Source organism: Balaenoptera acutorostrata, chromosome 19 (genome assembly GCF_949987535.1).
Source record: "Balaenoptera acutorostrata chromosome 19, mBalAcu1.1, whole genome shotgun sequence".
Lineage (NCBI taxonomy): Eukaryota > Metazoa > Chordata > Mammalia > Artiodactyla > Balaenopteridae > Balaenoptera > Balaenoptera acutorostrata.
In genome coordinates, this window is record NC_080082.1 from 14,516,817 (window position 1) to 14,543,268 (window position 26,452).

General features: G+C 40.4%; 1 protein-coding gene across 1 annotated transcript in view; it reads right to left on the minus strand.

The window, feature by feature from the left end:
- The window catches only part of HYDIN (HYDIN axonemal central pair apparatus protein), a 461,030-nt gene that overhangs the window by 419,275 nt on the left and 15,303 nt on the right, over positions 1–26,452 (minus strand). The window contains exon 2 of the mRNA XM_057534458.1: positions 19,628–19,747. The gene's annotated coding sequence lies outside the window, so the exon portion shown is untranslated. The remainder of the gene's footprint in view (positions 1–19,627; positions 19,748–26,452) is intronic.

Genomic DNA, 26,452 nt, shown 5'->3' on the forward strand with positions numbered 1-26,452 from the left:
TCCAGAGAAGGGCGCGAGCCGCGGCTATCAGCGCGGATCCCACAGCAACAGGGGCGCAGAGGAAAAAAAGGAGAGATTCCCGCACAGAGGCTCGGCGCCGAGCGGCGCTCACCAGCCCGAGAGGCTTGTCTGCTCCCCCGCCAGGGCGGGCGGGGCTGGGAGCTGAGGCTCGGGCTGGAGAGGGGATTCAGAGCGCCGCCTAAACGAACTCCAGAGAAGGGCGCAAGCCACGGTGATCAGCGCGGACCCCAGAGACGGGCGTGAGACGCTGGGGCTGCTGCTGCCGCCTCCAAAAAGCCTGTGTGTGAGCACAGGTCACTCTCCACACCTCCCCTCCCGGGAGCCTGTGCAGCCCGCCACTGCCAGGGTCCCGGGATCCGGGGACAACATCCCTGGGAGAACGCACTGCACGCCTCGAGCTGGGGCAACGTCACGCCGGCCTCGGCCGCCGCAGGCTCGCCCCGCCTCCTCTGTACCCCTCCCTCCCCGCGGCCTGGGTGAGCCAGAGCCCCCGAAGCAGCTGCTCCTTTAACCCCGTCCTGTCTGGGCGGGGAACAGACGCCCTCAGGCGACCTACACGCAGAGGCGGGTCCAAATCCAAAGCTGAACCCCAGGAGCTGTGCGAACAGGGAAGAGAAGGGGAAATCTCTCCCAGCAGCCTCAGAAGCAGCGGATTAAAGCTCCACAAACAACTTGATGTGCCTGCATCTGCTGAATACCTGAATAGACAACGAATCAGCCCAAATTCAGGAGGTGGACTCTGGGAGCAGGAGATATTAATTTTTCCCCTTTTCCTTTTTTTTGTGAGTGTATATGTATATGCTTCTGGGTGAGATTTTGTCTGTATAGCTTTGCTTTACAATAGCTTTATTTTACTTCACTATATTATAGCCTCTTTCTTTCTTTCTTTCTATTTTTTCTCCCTTTTACTCTGAGCCGTGTGGATGAAAGGCTCTTGGTGCTCCAGCCAGGCATCAGGGCCGTGCCTCTGAGGTGGGAGAGCCAACTTCAGAACACTGGGCCACAAGAGACCTCCCAGCTCCACGTAATACCAAACGGCAAAAATCTCCCAGAGATCTCCATCTCAACATCAAGACCCAGCTTCACTCAACGACCAGCAAGCTACAGTGCTGGACACCCTATGCCAAACAACTAGCTAGACAGGAACACAACCCCATCCATTAGCAGAGAGGCTGCCTAAAATCAAAATAAGGCCACAGACGCCCCAAAATACACCACCAGACGTGGACGTGCCCACCAGAAAGACAAGATCTAGCCTCATCCACCAGAACTCAGGCACTAGTTCCCTCCACCAGGAAGCCTACACAACCCACTGAACCAACCTTAGCCACTGGGGACAGATACCAAAAACAACGGGAACTACGAACCTGCAGCCTGTGAAAGGGAGACCCCAAACACAGTAAGATAGGCAAAATGAGACGACAGAAAAACACACAGCAGATGAAGGAGCAGGCTCAAAACACACTGGACTTAACAAATGAAGAGGAAATAGGTAGTCTACCTGAAAAAGAATTCAGAATAATGATAGTAAGGATGATCCAAAATCTTGGAAATAGAATAGACAAAATGCAAGAAACATTTAACAAGGATGTAGAAGAACTAAAGAGGAACCAAGCAATGATGAAAAACACAATAAATGAAATTAAAAATACTCTAGGGCTTCCCTGGTGGCGCAGTGGTTGAGAATCTGCCTGCTAATGCAGGGGACACGGGTTCGAGCCCTGGCCTGGGAAGATCCCACATGCCGCAGAGCGGCTGGGCCCGTGAGCCACAACTGCTGAGCCTGCGCGTCTGGAGCCTGTGCTCCGCAACGAGAGAGGCCCGCGCATCGCGATGAAGAGTGGCCCCCGCTTGCCACAACTGGAGAAAGCCCTCGCACAGAAACGAAGACCCAACACAGCCAAAATCAATCAATCAATCAATCAATCAAACATACGCATCTGATTCAAGATCCTCATTAAAAAAAAAAAAAAAAAAAAAAAAAAAAAAAATACTCTAGATGGGATCAATAGTAGAATAACTGAGGCAGAAGAAAGGATAAGTGACCTGGAAGATAAAATGGTGGAAATAACTACTACAGAGCAGGATAAAGAAAAAAGAATGAAAAGAACTGAGGACAGTCTCAGGGACCTCTGGGACAACATTAAACGTGCCAACATTCGAATTATAGGGGTACCAGAAGAAGAAGAGAAAAAGAAAGGGACTGAGAAAATTTTTGAAGAGATTATAGTTGAAAACTTCCCTAATATGGGAAAGGAAATAGTTAATCAAGTCCTGGAAGCACAGAGAGTCCCATACAGGATAAACCCAAGGAGGAACACGCCAAGACACATATTAATCAAACTGTCAAAAATTAAATATAAGGAAAACATATTAAAGGCAGCAAGGGAAAAAAAACAAATAACACACAAGGGAATCCCCATAAGGTTAACATCTGATCTCTCAGCAGAAACTCTGCAAGCCAGAAGGGAGTGGCAGGATATACTTAAAGTCATGAAGGAGAAAAACCTACAACCAAGATTACTCTACCCAGCAAGGATCTCATTCAGATTCGATGGAGAAATTAAAACCTTTACAGACAAGCAAAAGCTGAGAGAGTTCAGCACCACCAAACCAGCTTTACAACAAATGCTAAAGGAAATTCTCTAGGCAAGAAACACAAGAGAAGGAAAACACCTACAATAACAAACCCAATACATTTAAGAAAATGGGAATAGGAACATACATATCGATAATTACCTTGAATGTAAATGGATTAAATGCTCCCACCAAAAGACACAGGCTGGCTGAATGGATACAAAAACAAGACCCATATATATGCTGTCTACAAGAGACCCACTTCAGACCTAGGTACACATACAGACTGAAAGTGAGGGGATGGAAAAAGATATTCCATGCAAATGGAAATCAAAAGAAAGCTGGAGTAGCAATTCTCATATCAGACAAAATAGACTTTAAAATAAAGACTATTACAAGAGACAAAGAAGGACACTATATAATGATCAAGGGATCGATCCAAGAGGAAGGTATAACAATTGTAAATATTTATGCACCCAACATAGGAGCACCTCAATACATAAGGCAAATACTAACAGCCATAAAAGGGGAAATTGACAGCAACACAATCATAGTAGGGGACTTTAACACCCCACTTTCACCAATGGACAGATCATCCAAAATGAAAATAAATAAGGAAACACAAGCTTTAAATGATACATTAAACAATATGGACTTAATTGATATTTATAGGACATTCCACCCAAAAACAACAGAATACACATTTTTCTCAACTGCTCATGGAACATTCTCCAGGATAGATCATATCTTGGGTCACAAATCAAGCCTTGGTAAATTTAAGAAAATTGAAATCGTATCAAGTATCTTTTCCAACCACAACGCTATGAGACTAGATATCAATTACAGGAAAAGATCTGTAAAAAATACAAACACATGGAGGCTACACAATACATTACTTAATAACGAAGTGATTACTGAAGAAATCAAAGGGGAAATCAAAAAATACCTAGAAACAAATGACAATGGAGACACGACGACCCAAAACCTATGGGACACAGCAAAAGCAGTGCTAAGAGGGAAGTTTATAGCAATACAAGCCTACCTCAAGAAACAGGAAACATCTCGAATAAACAACCTAACCTTGCACCTAAAGCAATTAGAGAAAGAAGAACAAAAAAACCCCAAAGCCAGCAGAAGGAAAGAAATTATAAAGATCAGGTCAGAAATAAATGAAAAAGAAATGAAGGAAACAATAGCAAAAATCAATGAAACTAAAAGCTGGTTCTTTGAGAAGATAAACAAAATTGATAAACCATTAGCCAGACTCATCAAGAGAAAAAGGGAGAAGACTCAGATCAATAGAATTAGAAATGAAAAAGGAGAAGTAACCACTGACACTGCAGAAATACAAAAGATCATGAGAGATTACTACAAGCAACTATATGCCAATAAAATGGACAACCTGGAAGAAATGGACAGATTCTTAGAAATGCACAAACTGCCGAGACTGAACCAGGAAGAAATAGAAAATATGAACAGACCAATCACAAGCACTGAAATTGAAACTGTGATTAAAAACCTTCCAACAAACAAAAGCCCAGGACCAGATGGCTTCACAGGCGAATTCTATCAAACATTTAGAGAAGAGCTAACACCTATCCTTCTCAAACTCTTCCAAAATATTGCAGAGGGAGGAACACTCCCAAACTCATTCTACGAGGCCACCATCACCCTGATACCAAAACCAGACAAAGATGTCACAAAGAAAGAAAACTACAGGCCAATATCACTGATGAACATAGATGCAAAAATCCTCAACAAAATACTAGCAAACAGAATCCAACAGCACATTAAAAGGATCATACACCATGATCAAGTGGGGTTTATCCCAGGAATGCAAGGATTCTTCAATATACGCAAATCAATCAATGTGATACACCATATTAACAAATTGAAGGAGAAAAACCATATGATCATCTCAATAGATGCAGAGAAAGCTTTCGACAAAATTCAACACCCATTTATGATAAAAGCCCTGCAGAAAGTAGGCATAGAGGGAACTTTCCTCAACATAATAAAGGCCATATATGACAAACCCACAGCCAACATTGTCCTCAATGGTGAAAAACTGAAACCATTTCCACTAAGATCAGGAACAAGACAAGGTTGCCCACTCTCACCACTATTATTCAACATAGTTTTGGAAGTGTTAGCCACAGCAATCAGAGAAGACAAAGAAATAAAAGGAATCCAAATCGGAAAAGAAGAAGTAAAGCTGTCACTATTTGCAGATGACATGATACTATACATAGAGAATCCTAAAGATGCTACCAGAAAACTCCTAGAGCTAATCAATGAATTTGGTAAAGTAGCAGGATACAAAATTAATGCACAGAAATCTCTTGCATTTCTATACACTAATGACGAAAAATCTGAAAGTGAAATTAAGAAAACACTCCCATTTACCATTGCAACAAAAAGAATAAAATATCTAGGAATAAACCTACCTAAGGAGACAAAAGACCTGTATGCAGAAAATTATAAGACACTGATGAAAGAAATTAAAGATGATACAAATAGATGGAGAGATATACCATGTTCCTGGATTGGAAGAATCAACATTGTGAAAATGTCTCTACTACCCAAAGCAATCTACAGATTCAATGCAATCCCTATCAAACTACCACTGGCATTTTTCACAGAACTAGAACAAAAAATTTCACAATTGGTATGGAAACACAAAAGACCCCGAATAGCCAAAGCAATCTTGAGAACGAAAAATGGAGCTGGGGGAATCAGGCTCCCTGACTTCAGACTATATTACAAAGCTTCAGTAATCAAGACAGTTTGGTATTGGCACAAAAACAGAAATATAGATCAATGGAACAGGATAGAAAGCCCAGAGATAAACCCACACACATATGGTCAACTTATCTTTGATAAAGGAGGCAAGCATATACAGTGGAGAAAAGACAGCCTCTTCAATAAGTGGTGCTGGGAAAATTGGACAGGAACATGTAAAAGTATGAAATTAGAACACTCCCTGACACCATGCACAAAAATAAACTCAAAATGGATTAAAGACCTAAGTGTAAGGGCAGACACTATCAAACTCTTAGAGGAAAACATAGGCAGAACACTCTATGACATACATCACAGCAAGATTCTTTTTGACCCAGCTCCCAGAGAAATGGAAATAAGAACACAAATAAACAAATGGGACCTAATGAAACTTAAAAGCTTTTGCACAGCAAAGGAAACCATAAACAAGACCAAAAGACAACCCTCAGAATGGGAGAAAATATTTGCAAATGAAGCAACTGACAAAGGATTAATCTCCAAGATTTACAAGCAGCTCATGCAGCTCAATAACAAAAAAACGAACAACCCAATCCAAAAATGGGCAGAAGATCTAAATAGACATTTCTCCAAAGAAGATATACAGATGGCCTACAGACACATGAAAGAATGCTCAACATCATTAATCATTAGAGAAATGCAAATCAAAACTACAATGAGATATCATCTCACACCGGTCAGAATGGCCATCATCAAAAAATCTAGAAACAATAAATGCTGGAGAGGGTGTGGAGAAAAGGGAACACTCTTGCACTGTTGGTGGGAATGTAAATTGATACAGCCACTATGGAGAACAGTATGGAGGTTCCTTAAAAAACTACAAATAGAACTACCATACGACCCAGCAATCCCACTACTGGGCATATACCCTGAGAAAACCATAGGTCAAAAAGAGTCATGTACCAAAATGTTCATTGCAGCTCTATTTACAATAGCCAGGACATGGAAGCAACCTAAGTGTCCATCGACAGATGAATGGATAAAGAAGATGTGGCACATATATACAATGGAATATTACTCAGCCATAAAAAGAAATGAAATGGAGGTATTTGTAATGAGGTGGATGGAGTTAGAGTCTGTCATACAGAGTGAAGTAAGTCAGAAAGAGAAAAACAAATACAGTATGCTAACACATATATATGGAATCTAAGGGAAAAAAAAAAAAGGCCATGAAGAACCTAGCGGCAAGACGGGAATAAAGACACAGACCTACTAGAGAATGGACTTGGGGATGTGGGGAGGGGGTGGGGTGAGATGTGACGGGGTGGGAGAGTGTCATGGACATGTATACACTGCCAAATGTGAAATGGATGGCTGGTGGGAGGCGGCCGCATGGCACAGGGAGATCAGCTCGGTGCTTTGTGACCACCTAGAGGGGTGGGATGGGGAGGGTGGGAGGGAGGGAGATGCAAGAGGGAAGAGAAATGGGAACATATTGTATATGTATAACTGATTCACTTTGTTATAAAGCAGATGCTAACACACTATTGTAAGGCAATTATACTTCAATAAAGATGTTTGAAAAAAAAAAAAAATGCCCCAACTCTCCTACCTTCTCACTCTTCCATCAACACATTCAAGCAAAAGAACCTGAGTCCCCGATGTCTTCTGCTCTTGGCAGTGCAGGAAGGCCTGGCATCTGTTTCTTGGCTAGAGGTTGCCAGTGTTCAGGCCTCCTCTCGTTAGAGAACCCTGGGGTGCAGGCCCGTGCCTGTTTCAGAATTCACCAGGGAATTCCACACGCACCCATCTGCTACGTAACCCTTCCCTTCTCCCCAGTACAAGTCCTCTCAGCTCTGGCTGTTAAAAGGGGGCCGTGCTCAGTGCCTGCCTGGGAGCACTTTGGCATAACTTCAAAAGCTGCAGAGATTTCTATCTATCTTTTTTTGTTTCCAGGAAGATGTGGTCAAAGCCATGAAAATGCAGGCTTCTTTTTCCCTTGAAGTTGGGTGAAAATAACCTATGGCAGATACTTTGCTTAAAAGTCAAATGGCCTCATGAAACCTCAGGGTTTGGTCTCAAATTCTCATTGTTTTTGTCAGTAGATATAGCTCAAAGAACTCAAGCTCTGCAACCAGGAGCAGCAGTTCCTGTTAGGATGTAGGCCCTGCAGCTTTGCTTTCCTGGTTGTTGCTGAAGAGAGGCACGTGGTGGGACAGTGAAGGGCACAGACTCTGTAGCACACAGACTTGGCTTGGGATCCTGGCTCCATCACATACCAGTGATATGACCTTAGTCAACTGGTTTACCTCTCCATATCTGTTTCCCCAATTGTAAAAATGGACACAATAAGAGTACCCGCTACGAAGGTTGTTGTGAGGATTAAACATTATACTCTAGGTGAAGCACCTGTACACAGCCTGGGACATGGTAATTAAAGTTAGCTGGTAGATGCCTTTTGCAGGGCCCACCTGTACCAGCTCCACCCTGTGCCTTTGGGTGTGTTACACTAAAGCAGCACACACACAAAGTACCTGCTGCTTGTACAGTTAGAGGTTAGGGGTAGTGGTACATAGTAGTTAAGGGTTGGAATTCAACTGCCAGGGTTTGAATCCCAGCTACTCCTCTTCCTAGTTGTGTGGTCTTAGGCAATAACTTACCCTCTCTGTGCTCAGTTTTCTCACCTGTAAAATGGAAGTAATAATAATAACTACCTCATAGAGTTACTGTGAGGCGCAAATGAGATTCATACATAGTGCTACGCATAGAGTTCATTCATTCTCACTGCTGTATACTAGACCATTTTGCAAATATTCTATGATTTATTTATCCATTCTACTCTTGATGGAGATTTCAGTTGTTTCCATTTGCGGGCTATTGTAAGTAGTGCTGCTATGAAAATTCTTGTACATGTCTTTTGGTGCAACTATGTACACAATTCTGGGTCAAGTGGAATTTCTGGGTCAGAGGGTATCAGTTTTAGCAGATTGTGCCAATCAGTTTTCCAAAGTGGTTGTTCCAATTTAAATCCCTGCTAGTAGTGTATGAGAGTTCAGTTGCTCCACATCCTCACCGACATTTGGTATTTTCTGACATTTTCATTTTAGATATTCTAGTGGATTTGTAGCACTATCACAATGTAGCGTCAATTTCCATTTCCCTGGTTGAACACCTTTCTGTGTGTGCATTAAACACCATGTCTAGCATATAGTAAGTATGCAACTACTACTACTATTATTATTACTATTATTCTCTGGTCACCAAAGCACAACTTTTCAAATAGGGAACTGGGACCTGGACAGAGACTTCTAGAAGTTTCTAGACATTTTATACTCTCTTGACCCACCTTTTATATCTCCCATGTGTGCCCTTCCCCATGTCTCCCACTTCTCTTGGTTAATTTCCCTATTAATAACACTCCGTGACTCTCCCACAGTCCAGACATAATGAATAAGAGGAACTAGAAACCAGGCGAGACTTCTGACCTCCACCCCAAACAGGTTCCCATCCCTGCTCAGGTGTGTCATTTCCAAGAAGAGCAAAACAATCCTCATTCAGAGGCTCTAGACCGCCCAGAATCTCATCCATCTGACCTCACTTCCCTCTAGACCCTTCCTGATGAATGGTTTTGACAACTTCCTCATTATTACTGCCTCTGGTCCAAGCCAGAATTGAATCTTTAATGCCTTCCGTTAGGAAAGATGCATCACTTGAATTTTAAGATGCACACTCAATTCCCCCTCACATAGCCAGTATCCTGAGGGGTTTGTTAATGCATAAAGCCACATACCGCTGAGGAAAATTCCATGATGTCCCTAAAACAAGAAGACAGTTAAGCTCTATCCTCAGTTTAGTCCTTACTGGTATGTTCCAGGAGAGAAGGGAAAAAATGGCATTGTATAATTGGGGGTAGAGTTGCATCTTACAAGATCTTAGGAAAGAGGAAAAGAGGAAGGCAGCTTTATAATCCCAAATCAGGTCAAAAATTTTTGCCCATGTTTGTATAAAATATTCTTCATTATGTAATGTAATGGACACAATTTTATTCTCTAAGTAGCTGGGTAAAGACTTCCTCTTAGATGAGACCCACCTTTCTTGAAAAAATTTCTTGGTGTACCCTATGGAATAAAATGTGGGACGCCTGCCACCAAGGACCTTGAGAGGCAGAAATACTCTGGATAAGACAAGAGAACAAACTTGCTGCTTTGTTGAAGGGAACAGAAAGAAAGAGACGGATGCTAAAATGCCAAAGACATGGTTAAAGGCCGCTCCGTGGAATATTTGACCCTTTAAGCCTTCAGGAAAGGTGCTTACTTCTTTAAGCATAGTGCCAAGTGAATCTTTTGTGGAAATCCATGAAGGAACTGAGATTTGGATGCAGGTCCTCCCGGGGTAGAACTGAGAAAGCCTGAATAGAGGAGTCACAACAAGGAGGCAGAAAAAATTAAGCAAGGGCTCTGGACTCAGTCAAGCTCAGAGTAACCAACTTGTTGTGATTTGTGTAGGACTTTTCCAATGTTAGCATTGGAAAGCTCACATTCCAGGAACCCCCTCTGTCCCAAGCAAACTCTAACCAGGCTGGAAAATTGAGGATTTGAATTAAGTTTACCAAAATTTCCTAAGGCCAGGGAGGTCCCAGTTGACAACTAAATTATAACTAAAATAGCACATATACTGTTCAGCTTTTGTTTTCTAAGTATGACTTCTTCTTATACAAAAACGTATACACAGAAACACAAATACCGAAAGTGTGCATACACTAAAATTAAAATCAAACCTCCTGACAAGCTAAATTCCCCTTCTGATCAATAATTTAAGTTTTTCACCATGGTTTACTTAAGAGTTTGCATTCCTTTGTGCATGGAGAAAGATCCACAGCTTTGCCTCAGCTCCTGCTTAAACCCCCAAAATCAGGCGCCTTTCCATCGGAAGACCTTCATTCTGATCCTGTACTTTTACGAGGGAGAGAATAAGCAGCAGAGCAACAGGCTCCTTTCTGGGACTCCTCTCATCCCCATTTTTCTTCCCCCAACATGTATGCATGAAATGTGGAAGAATTAACCTAGGAAGGACTTGTTTGTTTTCAAAAATCTGGGCCCAGTGATCTCCTGAGCTAAGATTAATTATGTTTTCAATAAGTTTAACTCAGATTTTCAATTTTTGTAGTCTTAGAAACCAGGAGAAATAATTTATTAAGAGCGTGATCTCATGTCTAAACATTCACTCAGTCCATGGACTCCTAAACTAGAGTACAAATTCCAAAAGTCAAATCAGAACTACACTTCAGGCTAATGAGATTAGAATAAAGCAGTATAATCTAGGTGTGTTTTATAGCAAGGCATGCCTGGATTTTAATTACAAACCTGGTAGGAAATGGCAGTCTGGCCTTGGTTCTATTTTCTGAGAATGAGGGGTATGACAGAATGAGAGGAATCAAGAATTTGGGCCTGAACGTTTGTAGCAAACCGGATGAACCCAGAGATTATCATATTAAATGAAGTTAAGTCAGACAGAGAAAGACAAATATCATATGATATCACTTATATGTGGGATCTAAAATATGATACAAATGAACTTATTTACAAAACAGAAACAAACTCACAGACATAAAAAACAAATTTATGGTTGCCAAAGGGGACAGCGGGGGGAGGGATAAATTAGGAGTTTAGGATTAAAGGATACAAACTACTATATATTAAACAGATAAGTAACAAGGTCCTACTGTATAGCGTAGGGAACTATATTCAGTATCTTGTAATAAACTATAATGGAAAAGAATATGAAATAGAATATATATATGTATAATTGAATCACTTTGCTGTGCACCAGAAACTAACACAACATTGTAAATTAACTATACTTTAATTAAAAAAAAAAAAAAAAAAGAATTTGGGCCTGAAGAACTAAAAGGATGAGGTAGTAGCCAATTGAGATGGCTACAGGTAGAGCAAGTTTAGGAGGAAAGATCAAGAGTTCCATATAGGATATGTTAAGAAGAGAGTTCTAGATTGGAAATATAAGTTTAGGACTCGCTGACATACAACGAGGTATTTAAAAGCTGTGACCAAATAACATCACCAAGGAAGTTATGGCAGAGAGAGAAATGTCTGTATGTCCACGGGTACGCCTCAGGGGTTAGCTGACCAATATTCCCTCCATGCTCCCTCTCCCCCCTGCACCTATGCTCAGTCAATCCACCACAGCAGAAGGTTTGGTGCTCCTCCATGAGAAGCCAGCAGTGCTGTAGGACAAAGAATTTCAGGCTTGGAGATAAAAGATGGACTCGGGCTCAGATCTGCCACCCGAGTGTACTGTCTTAGGCAAATCACTTAATTTTGATGAGCCTCTGTTTCTTCACCTGTAAATCGGAGATAACATTATCTCCCTATAGAATATCTGTAAGTGTTAAATAAGTTGAATAAAAATACTTTGTAAGATGCTTTACATGCTACAAATTAGTATCATTTATCTCATAACCTCTGATAACTGAAGGAAGAAAATGTTGTGCTTCTGTTAGTGATTGCATATAAAGTTCAGGAATGGTATCTACCCATGTTTAAAATGCATAACCCTTTTAAACATATCTTTTACCCTTATCAAAATGCACATACCCTTTGATGCAGCAATTCCAACTATCCTACAGAATATAGCTGCACAAGCGTAAAGATAAATTTGTTAGGCACTAGTAATAAGATATTAGAAATAATATATATCAGTAATGGGTTGGGTAAATAAAGCAAGGTACATTCATACAGTGGAATACCAGTTGTTAAATGTAATGAGAAAATATATGTGTACTGACATGAAAAGATACCCATGATATTTATGTAAAATAATAGCAAGCAAGTTGCAGACAATATGTACAGTATAATCCAACTTGTTTTACATGTCTATGTATTCATATTACACATTTTGATACACACATAGCAAAAAAGACTAGAAGGATATGGGCCGCAGTGTTGAAAGCAGTCATGGGGCACTGAGTGTGGCTGAGGAGTTCATGGCCCTCTGAGGAATGTGAATGGCAGGCACTGGAGAGAATTACTTTCACTTTCTCCTTTTGATACTTTGGAATTCTTTGAAGTTTTATAAGAAACAAAAGCTATCTTAAAGACATACCACAAACCAATCCCTGTACCCTGAGGTCCTTAAGAGGGTGGGTGCACATTTCTGAGTCCAGAAGAATGTCTCTGTTGGGTTCCTGGTTATATTTCAATTCGGCAAGCCACAGCTTTCCTTCCCACCAAGGCATGGGGTAACAGAGTGGAAGCAGTCCATTGAGGGGAAAACATAGGCCCAAAGTAGGGCTACTTTGGGAAGGAAAAAGAAAATGCAAATATATTCTGAAAACAGATGGTGTCTGGAAGAGAACGTGTGTTTGGCAACAAGAAGGGAAAATCACAGGGGGAGGAGAGAAAAGCAGTAAAAGAGAAACAGCCAAAGGAAGTGGTAATTAAGTGTGAAGCTCAAGATTTCCAAGGGATTTTTCAGCTTTGGCAAAAGTCAGGCCTCTGGACAATTCTGCTGAAGTGTGTAGACATTGCTTTACATTTCTTTTATTTATTAAAAGTATTCCAAGAGAGCAGTAGCTCTGAACCATGATATCCTGAAACTAGTTTGTCACCAATGTTTCAGGTATTAAAGTTTTCAAATAACGTACTTTTAGTCACAGTTAAAGAGGCCCCAAAGTTAGCCCTCTCACTCAATGGCATCCTAATATGCTTCCTGGGGTGGGAGACAAAGGGTGGAGTCACTGCTAGTGTTGAGGGAGTTGTGTATAACCCACAGGCTACCTGTCTCACCATTTCCTAACATTGTCCCTATTCTTCTCTGGGCTCTGGAAGTCCCCATGGGTCACTGGTGGGACAGGCAGGACAACCATACATTGGGAGATTTGTGACAATCAAGAGTCATGCCACATCCCACCTCATTTATAGTATGAACTAAGGCACAAGCATCTGAAATGTCCAATAACAAAGAGATTAATTGATGAATTATTTTGCACTAAATTGCTTGCTATTGCAGCTGCTCAGAATGTCAAAGAGCAACTAGGAACTATGACCGTTCCAGCAGGGAACAGCTGTGGGGGCCAGAGGCCAGCTCCCCTATCAGTGAGGGAAGGAAGTCCTTATGTCTGTATTGACCCCCTCCTGTCATACCAGTGACGGTTCACTGACAGGATTACAAAGGAAAGGTTTTACACTTGGTCCTAAATAATCTTTTAATGTCACAAAAAGCTGAGCCACAGCCAAGAATACATTATGATGTCTCAAATTATCAGTTCTATCTTTGGGATAAGATGTATTCCATGCATCAAACTGAAGGTCAAGAGATGAGTCTTTTCCTCCAGACATGGTCAAAACCTTTCTGGGTCTTATAAAATGGGGCTTGGAATACAAGTTTACGCTAGCAGGGAGCTTTTGGATTGCATGAGCTCTAGACATTGGATATAGAGGGCTGAGATTCCATACCAAGCTCAAGTTTAACCTCGAATTATACATATGCATATATATGTGTATATATATATATATATATATATGTATGTACATATAGTATATGCATATGTGTGTTGCCCAGGGGCTCAGTTTTGGACAAATTAGGTTTGAGATGTCTATTAAACATCCAAACAGAGATGTCAAGTAGGTGATTGAATATATGGTCCTAGAGTTAAGGAGAATGGTCTAGGCTGGAGACATATATTTGGGCATTGTGGTAGGCAGAACAATGTTCACCCAGGGATGTCCATGACCTAGTCTTCAGAACCTGTGAATATATTACCTTACATGGCAAAAAACTTTGCAGATGTGATTAAGGGTATGGACTTTGAGGTGGGGAGATTATCCTGGATTATATGAGTGAGCCCAGTCTTATCAGATGGGACCTTAAAATGAGAGAATTCTTCTCAGCTGTGGTGAGAGAGAGATGACGAAGGAGGAAAGTTCAGGGAGATATGATGTTGCTAAGGAATAAGACAACCTAAGGAATGTAGGAGGCCTCTAGAAGCTGGAAAAGATGAAGAAACAAATTCTCCCTTAGAGATTCCAGAAAGGAGTACAGCCCTGCTGAAGGGCTATTGTAGCCCAGTGAGACCGTGTCAAACTTCTAACCTAAAAAGCTGTAAAATAATAAATTAGTGTTGTTTTAAGCCACTAAGTCTGTGGTAATTTGTTACAGCAGCAAGGGAAAACTAATGCCAGCACCATAAATATATAGATGGTATTTAAATCCATACGAATGGGATAAATAGAGACAGAAAAGAGAAGAGGTCTTGGGACTGAGCTTTGGTAAATTTGAATATTAAGTCAGGGAAATGAGAAAGACCCAACCGGGATGACAGAAAAGGAGTGGACATGAGGTAGAACAAGAAAGTGGTATTCTAGAAGCCAAATGAAGAGTCTGCATCACCTGCTGCTGAAGGGTCAGGTAAAATGAGGGCAGAATTAGGAAACAAGACAGACAGAATAGGGAGATCACACGTGCTCAGGCCAGTTGATACACAGAAGGAAAAGAGTGAACCCTGGTCCTCAGCACTCAAGCCACAACGATGGGAGAGACACAAGAATGGTACCCACTCAGAACGCGGACTTTTTCATATCCAGGGACTCTAGTCACCAGCAAACATGGCCCAGCTACAATCCTGGGACATTTCCAAACAGATCAGCACTCTTTCCCCGTGGGGGAGGGAAGGTGTGAAAGTCAGTAGCAAGAGGAGGAGAGGGGAGCAAGAAGACTTTCAACTTTCCTTTACAGACCTACACTATTGTCTCTCCTTTTACCATATGATGTAGTCTGAGCCGTGCAAGGCCCTAACTTGTTAAACAGCATACACCCTAAGTCCAAGAAAGTTAACATAATATCTCAAGAGAAGGAAATAGTTTTTTCTTAGGAAAAAAAATGAGATCATCAAAATAAAAATACACAACCTTCCAGGACCTGACATTCCACGTCAGTCATAGCTTCAGATGACCTTTTATGTTTTGCCTTTCTTCACCTCAAAACTCATGTTAGGTAATCATCTACAAACGAACAATTGAAATCATGCATGGAGGACCCTGTGGCCTGAGACAAATATAGCCCATGTAACACTGCCTCACACTGACTTATAATGATTTGTTTAGGTGTTTATCTTCCCCACTAGACTCAGAAGTCCTCAAAGAGGTGAGACTGTGCCCTTTCATCACTGAATAGTAAAAACAATAATCCATTAACTTCCCATTCGTTGAACTAGTAATATGTGTCAGACACAATGCTAATTATTTTCAGGCATTTGATCTTCACATAAGCCTATAAGATGGGTATTACTTACTCCATTTCTCAGATAAGAAGCTTGAGATTCAGGGAGGTGAAGAAACTTACTTAATAGTCAAACTAAGTCAGAGAGTAGCACAGCTGTCCAAGGCCAAATTCTTGCTGAATAAAGCTGCCTCCAAAGACGTTCACATCCTAATTCCTGGAACCCCTTATATGGAAAATATGACTTTGCAGGTGTGATTAAATTAAGGGTTTTAAGGTGAGGAGATTATGCTGGACTATCCTGGGCTCAGTGTTATCACAAGAATCCTTGTAAGAGGGAGTAGGAGATATGTTGAATAGTAGGAGATGTGACAGCAGAAGCAGGAGTTGAAGTGATTCGAGGTAGGAGCCATGAACCAAGGAATGCAGGCAGCCTCTAGAAGCTGGAAAAGGCAAGGAAACAGACTTCCCCCTAGAGCCTCCAGAAGGACACAGACCTGCCAATACCTTGACTTTAGATTTCTGACCTTCAGAGCAGGAAGATAATAAATTTGTGTTGTTTAAGTCACTACGTTTGTGGTAATTTGTTACAGTAGCAATAGGCAACTGATACAGTGCTCTTTGCCTCTGTCCTTGTTTGTCCTTACATCCCCATGACCTAAGGGAGTCAATGGATGTTTGCTAGGTGAATACGAAGGAGGAAGAGATTTTCCTCTAAGCCTTCTCCCACCTGGCCCAACCTGAACTCCTGACCAGGAGAATATAGGCTTCCTCAAAGCGAGGCAGGCAGAAGTAGCCGAAGTATATCTGGGGTGATATTATGTGTTTTCCTAATTGCTAAGTTGAATGGATATGCTAGTTGAAGACTGAATCTCATTCTATGCCAGTCAGCGTGCCCTTGGAACACATGACAAAATGCAACCTTAATTTACAGCTGTGAGCCACAGGGCTGAAGGAAGGTAGAAGGATGAGGGGAATTGGATATTTTTATGTTCTACTTCCTATAACAGTACATTAAACATCGCAATGATTCAGTTGAAATTATAAGCAGTATTAGTAAAAAGATGAACAGAAATCATACTTTATCATCTAATTCCATTATAAAAATTATTTCATAGCAAATTAGAGCAATGAATACACTTGTGCATACAGCAAATGCACATAATTCTACCTTCCTCTTTCTCTGAGACCATTATGGTCCATTCTTTAAACAAGGAAGATGATATCTTCTCTACTAGTATCAATAAGGAGACAGTTTTCCAAATTAATAAATTCAATACACCCCATAGCTTAGCTCCTTAAGAAACAAAGAGCTGGAAGTCTGAAAACAGTTTAGGTTTCACAAGTGGCTCATCGTGCCATGAAGGATTTTTTCCCCTTTCTGTATCCCAGTTTCTCGAGCCAGGTTAAAATCCTACACTTAGTAAAAACTTCAAAACAGCTTTTGATCTTTTAAGAACAAGTATTAACATAAGCAGAACTAAACCAAAGCAAAAACTAAAAGCAATGTTTAGAACTGAATCTCAAATTCACATACACTTGTATTCCATAATCTATTTGTAGTCGACATAGAAAGTGAAATAAATTATCGGGTAGATCTAAGGTAAAATCAGTCACTGCCCTCGGTCTAGACCTTCTGATTGTATTGGCAATTCCCATGGTGTTCCCAGCTTGCATGGTTTTGAAGCCAAGGTTCCCAGGGGTCCTGAGTGGCTTTGGAATCTGAATAAATCACACATACTAGGGGTCCACTGAGACCACCAGAAACTCAATTTATTTGTGATCTGAGACAAGACTTTATTGCTTCTCAGATTAATAGTTAAAAATGTTTTGCTTTTCTACCTCAGGGGTATTAGTTTGATATATGAGACAGGGAGATTATTAAATCTTCAGTGCCTTCCAAAGATGTAAATTAAACCACAGCATCTCCTTATAGCCACCTCCCCTGTATGAGCTGGAGATTTATTATTAACTTGTCACTCTTGCATGCTCATCAAAACAAACAGCACCATGATTAATTACACCTGTTTATTTAAGGGTACCTGTCATAACAACTTTTTGTGGACAGGATATTACAATCTCCTGATTTCTTGGCAGAACAATAGCTAAGGACTTTTAGAGGGGAGGAGAGAATCACTGTCCTCTCCTAATCATTTCCATGAGTATATTTGAAAGAAAGGTGGCCTATATGCAACTGCATATTGTTCTTTTCATTTTAAATGAACGCTGCACTTCATTTGATTTCCCCTGCCTGTTCACAGGCATCACGTTGGCTAATTCTGTTCATCTGGACATCTTTTGAACACTTGAAGAGGTCCAGCACTAAATGCACATAAATCTCTAAAATTCTCTTGTCAGTTCTGTCACTCACAATTCAATTCAACAAATACAATATTTAGTAGGTCCCTTCCATGTGGCAAGCAGCAAATGTGAATTTATTCATTCATTTCTTCATCCAATATTTATTTAATGTCTTTCATGTGCCAGTAATGGTACTAGGTATACCATTCACCGTTCAAAACAGTGAACAGTCCTTGGCCCCTCAGAGTTTATAACCTTGCTACCCACTTCCGAAGGCATTTGTCTCTCCAAATTATGAAAACAGGAGAGAATGGAGGGACAGTGAGAACCTGGATAAAGGGAAGAATAGCAGAGCGTATCCTTAAGATAAGGTTGCACAAAATAGACACTGAATTGAACCAGGATTAATAAGACAACTGCAAGGTTCATTCCCTCCTCCCGGTCCAGTGTGGGTCTACAGGACTGAACTACACTGAAACCATGGCATTTCACCTCTTGTTTTTCTCCCTGTACCTGTCGTATCACAGATTATCTGGTTTGCTAAATAATCACTGAAGCACAGGAAGTTTTCAAATGAAATTTTAGGCAGGGCTGCCTGACCTCTGATCTGCCACAAGAAAAATTCACCTTTACCACTTTAAATTTTAGGATAATTACCTTTTTTTTTTTAAAGAAATAAATTCCTGATTATATTCTTGTCTCTCTTTTTAAAAGTTTTTATTATGGAAATTGACCAAAAAATACAATAAAGATGAGATAATAAAATAATTACCTATCACCTAGCTTCAGCAATTATCAATATTTTGTCATTCTCATTTTTATCTATCACATTTCTCTTGCCCTTCACCTTTATTTTTGTTTTTGAGCATTTTAAAATAAATTCCCACTATCATACCATTTCACCTCCAAATACATCAGAATTTATCTATAACAAATAAGATTTTTTTAAAACATAACTATAATATCATTGTAATACTTAACCAAATAACAATAATTTTTTAATATCTTCTAATACGTAAGCCCATGTTCAAATGTCCCTGACTGTTGAAAAAAAAATTGTTTTGGATTGAAACAGGATCCAAACAAAGTCTACACATTGGATTTGGTTGATGTCTTTCATTTACACCTTTTCTCCCCATGTCCTTTTGAATATTACCAAAATGACCTTCAATATTTGATTTTTATCCAAAATAAATCCATCCAAACTTAACATATGTTCCTAGTGAAACCTCATTATGTAATATTTTCAAGGACAGGCTGATCATACAATTTATCATCCAAATGAAGAAACTCTTGAATGTAAGGGGGATGCTATTAATAATTATACTGGTGTAAATCAGGACAAAGAGTCATCCTACCAGTAGAGATATTGGGGGGTAAAAAGAAGGATCGGGTTTTGGGTTTTGGGTTTCTGCTTGGCTATTGAGAGCTGGAAAAGGCCTTATAAGAGAAAAAAAAAGTTGAACAAACTGCTAGTTAATGACTTTTCCTGGATCCATCACAGAACTGAAGTTGAAGAAATGCCAACTAGCCCCAAATCTGAGAGACAAATGCCTACAGGGAGACATGAAATGCAAGCACTTGTTTACTTGGGGCACTTGAACACTGGTAAGAAGAATTCACCTAGAATTGTTAAGAAATTGGTGAAGGCTGAGTACTGGCTGGTGACAGAGTATGGAGCTCTAAAGGCTGCAGATAAAGGGGACTTCACACCACTCACTGGCCTCTCTCTCTGCAGATTCCACTGGATACTCACAAAAAATGATGGCAAGAGTCCTGAGAAAGCACTCCTCATGGTACAGGCTTAGGGGAGTGGAAGAGCAGCTGCTGCAGGAAGGGCATGGAGCCCTGCCCAGATCCTTCTTCTCTATCTCCCCTATAAAAAAAAAAAAAAAAAAAAATTACCAGTAATGTGGTATACAAAAAAAGCAAGAGAAAGAACCCACAATGCCAAGAGACAAAACAATCAACAGAACCAAACTCATATATGACACAGAAATTGGTGCTATCAGATAGGGAATTTAAAATAACTATGAAAAATATGTCAAAGGCTCCAGTGGAAAAATTAGACAACACTCATTGTCAAATGAGGAATTTCAGCAGAGAGAGAGAAACTATAAGAAAAAAAAAAAAAACGGAGAGGCTAGGAAAAAAAAACACAGTAATAGAGATCAAGACTGTTATTGAGAAGTTCATTAGTAGACTTAACAAAGCTAAGGGAAGAATCAGTGAACTTGATAAATATACAAACTGAACAACAAGGAAAAAAATATTTAAAAATAAAAACAGAATATAGCATCCAGGAACTGTAAGACAACAACAAATGATCTAATAGATGTGCAATTAGAATTCCAGAAGGAAAATAAGACAGAGACTGCGATAGAATAAATAGTTGAAGGGATAATGGCTAAGAATTTCCAAAATTAATGGCATATATCAAACCACAGATCTAAACCACCAACCAAGATAAATACCCAAGCAAGATAGAGACATATCAAATTCAACCTCTGAAAACACAAAACAAAGAGAAAATCTTGAAGGCAAAGGGGAAAAAAAGACACATTACTAAAGAGAAATAATGTAACAATTATAACAGCCACCTTGTTAGAAACCATGCACCTAAAAGACAATAGTGTGACATTTTTAAAGGACTGGACAAGAGTGACATCATCAAGATGGTGGAGTAGGAGACCCCACACACACAAAGAATAACAATTAGACACCTATCCATGAATGAAAATAGCTCTGGGAGAGCTCAGGAGTCCACTTAAGAAGCTTCAGCAACACAATGGAGCCAAAAAACTGAAAATAACCACAAAAAAAGGGTAGGAAGAATAGTTTCATTTTGTCTGTGTCATCCCATCCCCCAGGCTGGCACTGCTCAACGCTAAGAGGAAACTCCTCAGCCTGAAGTTTCCCTCATCAGTGAAAGGAAAGTGGGGTGAGCAACCAGCTTCCCCAGCCTTTCGGAGCACTGCACAAAGAACCCACTTCAGTTTTACCCTGCCCAGAGACCAGCAAGGCTGAGACACCTAGAGCTGGCTAGGAACAGAGAAGGGCAGGAGCTACCAGTATCAGTCCTGAAGCATGAGCAAATGTGGTTCCCAGCAGCCAGCTCTGCAGAGGACCACAGAAGTCTTCACTGCTGAGAACCACAATAGCCCTTGCAGACACTGTAGACCGCCTCCCCAGCTTTTATCACTGAAGATTTCATTGCAGATCCCAGCAGACTGCTCGCAGTGGACCCTAACAGCTTTTGCTGCTGAGGAAACCAACAGGAAGCATACTCACTGTGGGCCCCCTGAAGATTTTGCTGCTGAGATTTTCACCTCACAGGTTTTCATGTTCAAAGATACCATCTGCACAAGTCCCTCCCCACCAAAGCCCAGGATCCACACTGGCTACCAGTCAGTCTCTGCAGCCTAGGCCCCCAAAACTGATCCCCATTGCTGTGCATGCACCCATTGCTGTGCATGCACCCATGGCCAGTTATTGCAGCCACAAGAGTGCACAGAGACAGCCAAGGCCCCCTCAGCAGCTTGTGGACCCAGAGATGGCCCTGACTCTTGTCACTGGCCTGTACTGCTACATGGGCCTGAAGCAAGCCCCTGCAAGTGTGTGCCTGTATGCTGCCTGCCCCAGCTCCTATCACTAGCCTCCACTGCCTTGCACTCACCTAAGGCTTGCCCCTTTAGTCAAACGAGTACATACCAACAGCCAGGGCCTCCACAGCTGTTCATGCAGCCACAGCAGTTGGCCCTGGCCCCTGCTGCTGGCTCTGGCCTTTGCCACCACACAGGTGTCTGCAGCCAGCCCCTGCCACCATGCAGGCACCTGCAGCTGCCCCCGCAACCAAGTATGTGTATACCCTGACTCCAACCACCACTACCACGTGCCCTGGTCCCTAGCCACTGGACCTAGAGGCACCACTGAGGACCAGGAGCCCTTGCAGCCACTGTGGACCCCTGCAGCTCTTTCCAAGGATCATGCAATTGTCAATGTCATAGATCCCAGTCGCCTGAGCTAACAAGACACCATGTACTCCTGGACCCAGAACCACAACACACCCTCACACTTGGTGCCCCACATCACTAGACTTAGAATCACAAAATGCTCCAGCATGCCACCACCCAAAGGTGAAGGTCTTTCCTTACCAAAGTCAGTCCATAAAGTTTGGAAGAGGTGACTGATCCTTCAAATGTGCAGATGCCTACACAAGGCTACAGGGATTATGGAGAATCAGGGAAACATGACACCACCAAAGCAACACAGTAAACTTCCAGTAATGGACCCCAAAGAAATAGAGATCCACAGATTACCCAAAAAAGAATTCAAAATAATTGTTCTAAAGAATTCAATAAAGAGCTTCAACAGCAGACTCGATCAAGTGAAAGAAAAAAATAATCAGTGAGGTTGAAGACAGATTATTTTAAATGATCCAGTCAGAAGAGTAGAAAGAAAATATAATGAAAGGGAATGAAGAAACCCTAAGGGAGTTAAGGGGCACCAAAATCACCATCATCATCATCATCTATGCATTATGGAAGCCCCAGAATGAGAAGAGAGGGAGATAGGGGCAAAAAGCTTATTTAAAGAAATAATGAATAAAAATTTCCCATATCTGGGGAGAGATTTAGACATCAAGATCATGAAGCTCAGAGGTCCCCAAACAAATTCAACCCAAAGAGATCTTCTCCAAAACACATTATAATGAAACTGCAAAAAATAAAAATAATATTAAAAAAAGATCAAATCTTGTAAGTAGCAAGAGAAATGAAGCTTGGCACTTACAAGAGAACTCCCACAAGACTATCACTGAATATCTCAGCAGAAACCTTGCAGTCCAAGAGAGAATGTGATGTGATTATATATTCAAACTTCCAAAAGAAAAAAAAAAAAAACCTGCCAACCAAGAAAACTTTACCAGACTAAGTTGTCCCTCAGAAAAGAATGAGAGATATTTACACACTCAACAAAAGAGCACCTAAATATATAAAGCAAATATTAACAGACATAAAGGGAGAAATAGATAGAAATACAAGAATAATAGGGGACTCTAATACTCCATTTTCATTAATGGATAGATCATTCAGACAGAAAATCAAAAGGAAACACTGACTTTTAATAACACGTTATACTAGAAGGACTTATCAAATATATCTAGAACATTCCATGCAAAAACAACAGAATACACATTCTTCTCGAGTGCACATGGAACATTCTCCAGGATAGATTATATGTTAGCCACAAAACAAGTATTAATAAATTTAAGAAAACAGAAATCATATCAAGCATCTTCTCCAACCACAATGGTATGCAACTAGAAATCAATTATAAGAAGAAAACTAGAAAATTCAAAAATATGGAGAGATTAAACAACATGCTACTGAACAACCAGTGAGTTAAAAAAGAAATTAAAAGAGGAATCAGGGCTTCCCTGGTGGCGCAGTGGTTGAGAATCTGCCTGCTAATGCAGGGGACACGGGTTCGAGCCCTGGTCTGGGAAGATCCCACATGCCACGGAGCAGCTGGGCCCGTGAGCCACAATTGCTGAGCCTGCGCGTCTGGAGCCTGTGCCCCGCGACGGGAGGGGCCGCGATAGAGAAAGGCCCGCGCACCGCGATGAAGAGCGGTCCCCGCACCGCGATGAAGAGTGGCCCCCGCTTGCCACAACTGGAGAAAGCCCTCGCACGAACCGAAGACCCAACACAGCCAAAAATAAATAAATAAATAAATAAGAAAATCCTTTAAAAAAAAAAAAAAAAAAAGAGGAATCAAAATATACCTTAAGGCAAATAAAAATGGAAATGCAACACACCAAAACATAAGGGATGCCACAAAAGCAGTTCTAAGAGGGAAGTTCATAGCAATAAATGCCTACCTCAAGAAATAAGAAAATCTCAAATAAATAATCTAACTTTATACCTCAAGCAACTAGAAAAAGAGGAAGAAATGAAGCCCAAAGTTAGTAGAAGGAAGGGAATAACAAAGATCATAGTGGAAATAAATGAAATAGAGACTAAAAACACAATAGAAAAGATCAATGAAATCAAGAGCTGGTTTTTGAAAAGATAAAATTGATAAACCTTTAGCTAGACTCATCAAGATAAAAAAAGAGAGGACTCAAATAAATAAAATCAGAAATAAAAGAGGAAACGTTACAACTGATATCACAGAAATACAAAGGATTATAAGAGACTACTATAAACAATTGTATACCAACAAATTAAACAATGTAGAAGAAATAGGCAAATTCCTAAAAACACTACCAAGACTGAATGACAAAAATAGAAAATCTGGGGCTTCCCTGGTGGCGCAGTGGTTAAGAATCTGCCTGCCAATGCAGGGGACACGGGTTCGAGCCCTGGTCTGGGAGGATCCCGCATGCCGCGGAGCAACTAAGCCCGTGAGCCACAACTACTGAGCCTGCGCGTCTGGAGCCTGTGCTCCGCAATGGGAGAGGCCGGACAGTGAGAGGCCCGCGCACCGCGATGAGGAGCGGCCCCCGCTCGCCACAGCTGGAGAAAGCCCTCACACAGAAACAAAGACCCAACACAGCCAAAAATAAATATAAATAAATTTTTAAAAAAATAGAAAATCTGAACAGACAGATTACTAGTAAGGAAATTGAATGAGTAATCAAAAACATTCTAATAAACAAAAGTTCAGGACCAAACGGCTTCACTAGTGATTTTTACCATTTAAAGAAGAAATAATACCAGTCCTCAAACTCTTCCAAAAAAATAGAATAGAAACACTTCCAAACTCATTTTAGAGGCCAACATTACCCTGATACCAAACCAGACAAGGATGCCACAAGAAAAGAAAATTATAGGCCAATATCCCTGATAATCATAGATGCAAAAACCTCAATAAACCAAATTCAATAATACATTAAAAGTGATCATACACCATGATCAAGTAGGATTTATTCCAGGGATGCAAAGATGGTTCAACATCTGCAAATTGATCAATGTGATACAACACACTCACAAAATGGATAAAAAATCATATGATCATCTCAATAGATGATCACAAAACCACAGGGAGATATCACCTCCCACCTATCAGAATGGTTATTATCAAAAAGACAACAAAAAACACGTGTTGGAAAGGATGTGGAGATAAGGGAACCCTCGTGCACTGTTGGTGAGACTGTAAATTGGTGCAGCCACTATGGAAAACACTATGGAGTTTTCTCAAAAAATTAAAAATAGAACTGCCATATGATCCAGCAATTTCCCTTCAGGGTATATACCCGAAGGAAACAGAAACACTATTTCAAAAAGATATATGTATGCACTCCAATGTTCATTGCAGCATTATTTAGAATAGCCAAGATATGGAAGCAAGCTAAGTGCCCATCAACATATGAATGGATAAAGAATATGTGGTATATATACAATGGAATATTACTAAGCCATAAAAAAATCTTGCCATTTGAGACAACACGGATGGATCTAGAGGGTATTAAATAAGCTAAGTGAAGTAAGTCAGAGAAAAACAAATACCTCATGATCTCACTTCTATGTGCAATCTAAAATAACAAAACAAAATGAAAACAGACTCATAGATACAGAGAACAAACAGGTGGTTGCCAGAAATAGAAGTGGGGGTGAAATAGGTATAGGGGATTAAAAAGTATAAACCACCAGTTATATAATAAAAAAGTCATGAGGATGTAATATACAGCATAAGGAATATGGTCAATAATATTGTTATAACTTTGCATATGGACAGATAGTTACAACACTAGACTTATTGTGGTGATCATTTCATAGTGTATGCAAATGTAAAGTCATTACGTAGTACACCTGAAACTAACATGATATTATACATCAAATAAATTTCAACTGTAAAAAAAAAGAAAGAAAAAGAAAATGCAGTATACATTATGCGATATTATTCACCCATAAAAAAGGAAGGAAATCCTGCCATTTGTGACAACGTGGATGAACCTTGACAGCATTGTGCTAATTGAAATAAGTCAGACAGAGAAAGACAGATACCGTATGATCTTACTTACACATAGAATATAAAAAATTAAAATTTAAAAAGTGAGATCATGGATACAGAGTATAGGTTGGTGGTTGGCAGAGGTGGAGGTTAATACATATACAGTTGACCCTTGAACAAGTCAGGGATTAGGGGCACCAATGTTCCATGCAGTCAAATATTCAAGTATAACTTTATATTCAGCCTTCCTTATACACAGTTCCACATCCATGGATTCAACCAACTACGGACAGTATAGTGTATATATATATAATACACATTTAGTGAAAGAAATCCACATGTAAGTGAACCTGCACAGTTCAAACCCATGTTGGTCAAGAGTCAACTGTCTGTAGTTAAAAATACTCTATTGTATACTTGAGTTGCTGGGAGAGTAGATCTTCAAAGTTCTCATCATAAGAAATAGAAAATTTGTAACTTATGTATGTTGATGAATGTTAACCAGTCTTATCGTGGTGATCATTTTGCAATATATACATATACTGAACCATTATGTTGTACACCTGAAACTAATACAATGTTATATGTCAATTTTAAAAAAATAAAGCAGAAATTGATGAGTTAG